Genomic DNA, 6,000 nt, shown 5'->3' with positions numbered 1-6,000 from the left:
AATCAATCAATAAAAAAGCATAGACTATACTGAAGTGTGCATATGATAATTTCTAACTATAATACTCTCATGAAATTGGGTTTTACAGAAACATCTTGATTGTTTGCCAAAGCAAAGAATAAATGATTTAAATAAGCTACCTAACATCTCAGAAGGAAAATGCTACTGGGTTTAGATCAACTTCATATACCCAGTACTGAGGAAATAAGTTTCAGAAATGACAGAGGCAAAGTATTATAAAAATCACTTTATCATGAGGTACAACCAGGCTGCCTACATCAACCTTGCAGGAAAAATGGGATGAATGAAAAGCAACTAAGGCTTCTAAAATGAGCCAGTTGGTGGTGCTATATGCTTGCAATCCTCAGAAGCCTGAAAGCAGAGGGTCTGGATTCAAAGCCTGCCCAGGAAGAAAACCTTTTTCTCTGCAACCAGCAGATTGGAAACATCAGCTCTGTGCTCACAGCCCAGCTGGATGCCTTCTTCCCACAGAGCTTCAGACAACCAAGACCCCCCATCTGAAATATTGTCAAATATATTAAAATATTATATCCTGTTTGGGAGATAATATTTGAAAGATATATCAAAAACATTTCACTGACTTCTAAAGAAAGAGTGAAAGAGGAAATATGTGCTCACTAAAGGATAAGTTACCTACCAAAATGATATTAATATGGCTAGATGCCCATTTGGAAACTTATCCACTCAGCCATCTTTCCTCACATCTTGTCAGTTAGCCTGAACTGTCAGATTTTTTGATGCAAGGGATGTGTATGAGTATGTAGGTTGTAAAAGTAATAATGAAAAGCTAGACACTGGAGGCTCAGGCCTGTAATCCTAGCTACTCAGAAGGCTGAGATCTTAGGATCCCAGTTCAAAGCCAACCCATGCAAAAAGACCCTTACCTCCAATTAACCAGCAAAAGACAGAAAGCTGAGCTGTGGTTCAAAAGGCAGACTACCAGCCTTGCAACAACAACAAAAGTTAAGGGACAACATCCAGGCCCTGAATCCAAGCCCCGGTAGTGGCGCTCACACACAAAAAATAACCATGATACCACCACAGGATGTGCATATCTTAGGTAAGGATGCAGATGGATGGGATGATGACTGTATTGTAGCCCAGTCTGTGAAAAAACCTAGGTGAAATCTTTCCTCAATACATCTTCATTTCCCTCTACACATTTAAAATCACACACACACACACACACACACACACACACACACACACTTACATGGTTATATTTGTCTATATAATTATGTAAAATACATATCATACACACTTGCTTCCGAATTTTGTCCATCTTTTGGTTTTATAGGTAGTACAATATATCCAGGGTTTGGCTCATACTTGTAATTTCAGCTGCTCATGAAGGTGGGATCTGAAGATCACAGTTTGATGCCAACCCAAGGAAACAAATCCTCAAGATTCTTATTTCAATTAAGTAGCAAAAAGCCAGAAGTGGAAATGTGACTTAAATGACACAGTGACTGCATTGAGCAAAATAATCTAAGCAAGATACCAGACCTCCGTTCAAGCCTACGTACTGGCCCACTAGCACTCCAAAAGCCAAAATCCCCAAAAGACCAAACCAAAAACATGTCAAAATATTTTATAACTTTTGAAGCAAAATCCAATGAGGCAATGTAGTTTGTTGAAGATTTGGTGGTAAAATGCTGAAAAACCCCAAATTCCACATGTGTTTAAATGATGCAACAGACAAGCAACCAAGTAAAAATTTCCCAATAATGTTCCTTAGTATCCACTGGGACCCTTGACAAAGATTTTTTTTCTATGCTTTTCAAAAAATCAGTTAATTTTCAGTAGTATAAATCTTTATTATAAGTTATAGAAGTTTTTTAAAGTTCCAAAGTGAATTGAATGTAAAACAAAAAGCACTTAATATTACCAGTTTCTATGCCTCTGGTAGAAAACCTGTAATACTGTGGCCTTTATGAATGAGGAGAGGGAAGACTGGTCATGAAATGTTGGGAAGAAGAGTTTCCAATTGACTGTTTGAAACCCAATCTTCTGCCCCCCACCCCAACAGGCAGAGGCTTGAACTCAGGGATTAGGTGCTGTCTTGAGCTTCTTCTGCTCAAAGCTAGCATTCTACCACCTGAGCCATGGCACCACTTCTAGCCTTTTCTGAGAAGTTTGTTAGAGTTGAGAGACTTACAAACTTTTATGTTTGGGATTGACTTCACATCTCAGTCTCCTGAGTAGCTAGGATTATAGTTGTTAGCTTCCCATGCCTGGCTTATATTCCACACTATTGAACACATAAAATTTAATTAGGAGGCTAAGATCTGGAGAATGGTGATTCAAAGCCAGGCCAGGCAGAAAAGTCTGCAACTCCATCTTCAACAAGCAAAGAGCTGGACTTGAGCAGTGGTTCAAGTAAGGTGAGTATGAGCCCCTGATTTCAAATACCATTATGGGCAAAAACAAAACAAAATAAAGCAATGCCCCAAATTGAAATAATAAAATTGCTCAATACCAAAATAATGGTCATTAAATAATGGTTTGAAGAGTAGAAAACAAATACACCCCTCCATAAATCCACATATAAAAATCTTCCAGTCAGATACCGGTGGCTCAAGCCTGCAATCCTAGCTACTCAAGAGGTTGAGATCTGAGGATTATGGTTCAAAGCCAGCCCAGGCAGGAAAGTCCCTGAGACTCTTATCTCAATAAACTACTCAGAAAACCAGAAGTGGCACTGTGGCTCAAGTAGTAGAGTGCTAGCCTTGAGCTGAAGAACGAGGGACGGTGCTTAGGCCCAGAATTAAAGTCCCATGACTGACAAAACAAAAAACAAAATCCAAAAAACAAAAAACAATAAACAAAAAAGAAACTTCCACAAAATATTTGAAATGGGTGAATTTTCAATAAGGAAACAACATTTTTCTTTCCTTTTTTTTCTTGCAACAGCAAAAGAGATGGTTTATTGTACATGTGTCACACTTGGCCACAACTATGAACAGAACTAGTCCAGAATGTCACAGGTCTGGGGCACAGGACCATCAGGGGATGCTTGGTTATGAGCAAGGTGTGTCTTTCAGAGATGATCTTGGCAATGAAAGTTCTGGATCCACTGGGAAATCACAGCGGCATGCAGTCCAGCATCTCAGTGTCCCAGCCTATGGCATTCCTTATTCCTCCTGCTCCTCTGGCCTCGATGGGTGCACAGACTGGTTTACTTAGACCTCTGCCTCATCTTTCTTCTTTTGCCCTTCAGCCTGCGCATTCACTTCCTCTACTTGGCTCTCATGGTGCTGTTTTTTCTAGGAAGATGGTGCTAAGGCAAAGAGCAGGAAACAACATTTTTCTACCTAAAGATGTCTGTGGGGAGAACAGTGGAAGAAATAGATTTATTCCCAGATATTTAGACCAACATGCCAATTCTGACATATCTATGATGATAGAGACTAGCTTTAGAATGATAAAAATAAACCAAAGGACTACATCCCAAAGTATTGGACAAGGCTAACAAAGCAGAGTAGGGCATCAGGGTATAGGGTAAGAGCTATGTAGAAAAACTAGTTGTTCCTACAATGAAAAGTATTACCAGGCCTAGCAATTCAAGTTTGCCAAACCAAGTAGATTTTGAAAAATAGTCTGTTACTTATTATATTAAAGAAAAATTTAAACTTGTAGGCTCTTCAACTTTATATCAGACAACCTAAACTTTGCTCAGGGGACATGGTACTTAATATTTGGATCATCAAGTGCCAATTGCAAATTTAATTATACAAATAATAACTACTAATAGAGAATGTTAATGGTTTCTTACAGATGGAGCTGAAGGTAAAACTGCTAAGACTTTTCCCACGGAAGAGACTATTCTTATTACACCTCTTCCCATGGTCTTCTTTTTTTTTTTTTTAACAAAACTCGAATATTTCCACTTTATTCACCCAGATGTCCTTTTAACACTTCAAAGGCTGTTTTTGAGAAATAATAAAATTTTCAAAAGCACAAAAAATGCCGCCCAAGTTAAGAAGTTTTGAGATCAAGCAGATGAAAGGGAAAATTTGAGTAAGGAGCAAGTTTAGTGTCCTAGCCATGACAAAATCCTAAGAGTTAGTGAGTGAACACATGACTTTGCACATATCCACAGAATTGAGGTCACATGATGATTCTGGCTCCTGGTCCTCCTCTTTGCCTTCCTGGTCTGACACACCATTCTCTGGGATGCTGAGCTCTTCTTTAGGCTTTCTTCATTCCCCTCAAGTAACTCCTGCCTTATAGGCTTGCGCAAGATAGGCTTTTTCTTCATTTTGACATTTTGTTTAGGTTGAGAAAGCTATTTTTTTCTCCAGTTCAATGCTGTTTGCCTATAAAAAAAATCACAATAAGGGGCTAGGAAGTTGGCTCAGTGGTAGAGCACTTGCCTTGCATGCATGAGGCCCTGGGTTCGATTCCTCAGCACCACATAAGCAAAAAGAAAAAAACCCGGAAGTGGCGCTGTGGCTCAAGTGGTAGAGCACTAGCCTTGAGCTGAAGAGCTGAGGGACAGCGCTCAGGCCCAGAGTTCAGGCCCCACGACTGGACCCAAAAAAAAAAATCACAATAAGAAAAACCCAACTAAGACAAGCATCCTTGGTTAAAGGCATTCTAGGTTGTAATCTCTGAACTCTTAGGAGCTACTTTACTCTTGGCTTTGACTGTCTTTTGTCTTCCTTCTCAATCAAACTCCCCCCACCCCCACTCCTAGGGCTTGAACTCAGGGCTTAGAATCTGTTCTTGTTTGCTTTTTTTCCCCCTCAAGGTTAGTGATTTTCCACTTGAGCTGCAGCTCCACTTCCATCTTTTTGGTGATTAATTGGAGATAACTGAACCATGATGCTCAGATCTCAGCCTTCTGAGTAGCTAGGATTACTCAATGAATTTTCAGGAAGAGGCATCATGATGTTATGGGATTTCATGAAGTCATAAATATGATGATACCCAAAACCTTGAACAAGGATATTCTCAACTTCACCCTAGCATAACCATTGAAGTGAGGGATTTTAAACACTTATACATTAGTACTGCTCATACTCCCCTCAGACTTCAGGATCACACATCACATTTGACTATCAAGCCTCACTGGTTACCTGGAACTCGCAACAACATTTTCTGCTTTCCTTTTACTTGGAGACCTGAAACTTGAAGATTAGGATTTACTTTGTTTAATTTTGAGTCTCCTCGGTATTTTTCTTTAATTTTTGTTAATCAGTTTTTAACTTGAAGTGATACTCTGCTAAGATCAAGGCAACCTAAGACATAGCATATCATTTTTAATTGTCTCTTTGCTTAGTTTACTTTAATCAAGGGATTAAGAAAGCTATTATAAGGTTTTTGGTGGGGGTAGCATTGTGAGGGGAAGGGCAAATGGACAAATGTGGTGGAAGTACTTTATGTGCTCCTAAAAAAGTAAACAATGAAGGTGGGGGAAAGTGGCTCACAACTTTAATCCTATCTATTCAGAAGGTTGTAAGCAGGAAAAATCAGTGAGTCTTATCTCCAAAAAACTACCAAAAGAAAGGAAATGGGTTGTAGCTCATGTGGTAGCATGCTAAGATTAAGCAAAAGGAGCATAGATATGGTACTCAGGCCCCGAGTTCAAGACCTAGAATAAGCACAAAACAAACTAACAAAACCTGCTGAAATTGCTTTAAGAAGGGTCTATGAGAGAAAAATGGTTAGGGTAGATTTGATTTGGGAACATTTGGTATCTGTCACAGTATATGCGAATAGATCCACTATAGGTTGCTCTGGAAATATTATTCCTTGTTCCATTATGAGCTATTTGGATTCACTATTTCAGTGTGAAGTGATATTTCTTGAGAGAAAATTGTCAGTTTGGAGCCCAGCACTGCTGGATCATGCCTATAGCCTTAGCTGCTCAGGAGGTGGAGATCTGAGGACCAATGTTTGAAGCCAGCCCATGAAAGAAAGTCCATGAGACTCATCTCCAAAAAACTACTAAAACACTCCTGGAAGTGGTGCTGT

The 6,000-nt window shown here is 39.4% G+C and overlaps 1 long non-coding RNA gene across 1 annotated transcript in view; it reads right to left on the bottom strand.

Moving 5' to 3' along the window:
- Positions 1-1,294: 1,294 nt before the first annotated feature.
- The window catches only part of LOC138835916 (uncharacterized), a 33,466-nt gene continuing 28,760 nt past the window's right edge, over positions 1,295-6,000 (bottom strand). The window contains exon 6 of the long non-coding RNA XR_011374799.1: positions 1,295-3,345. This is a non-coding gene — a long non-coding RNA (uncharacterized lncRNA). The remainder of the gene's footprint in view (positions 3,346-6,000) is intronic.

Source organism: Dipodomys merriami, unplaced genomic scaffold, assembly GCF_024711535.1.
Source record: "Dipodomys merriami isolate MVZ:Mamm:240054 unplaced genomic scaffold, mDipMer1.0.p SCAF_2405, whole genome shotgun sequence".
Lineage (NCBI taxonomy): Eukaryota > Metazoa > Chordata > Mammalia > Rodentia > Heteromyidae > Dipodomys > Dipodomys merriami.
The sequence above is the reverse complement of the archived record's forward strand: the minus strand, read 5'-3'. Positions and strand labels throughout refer to the sequence as shown.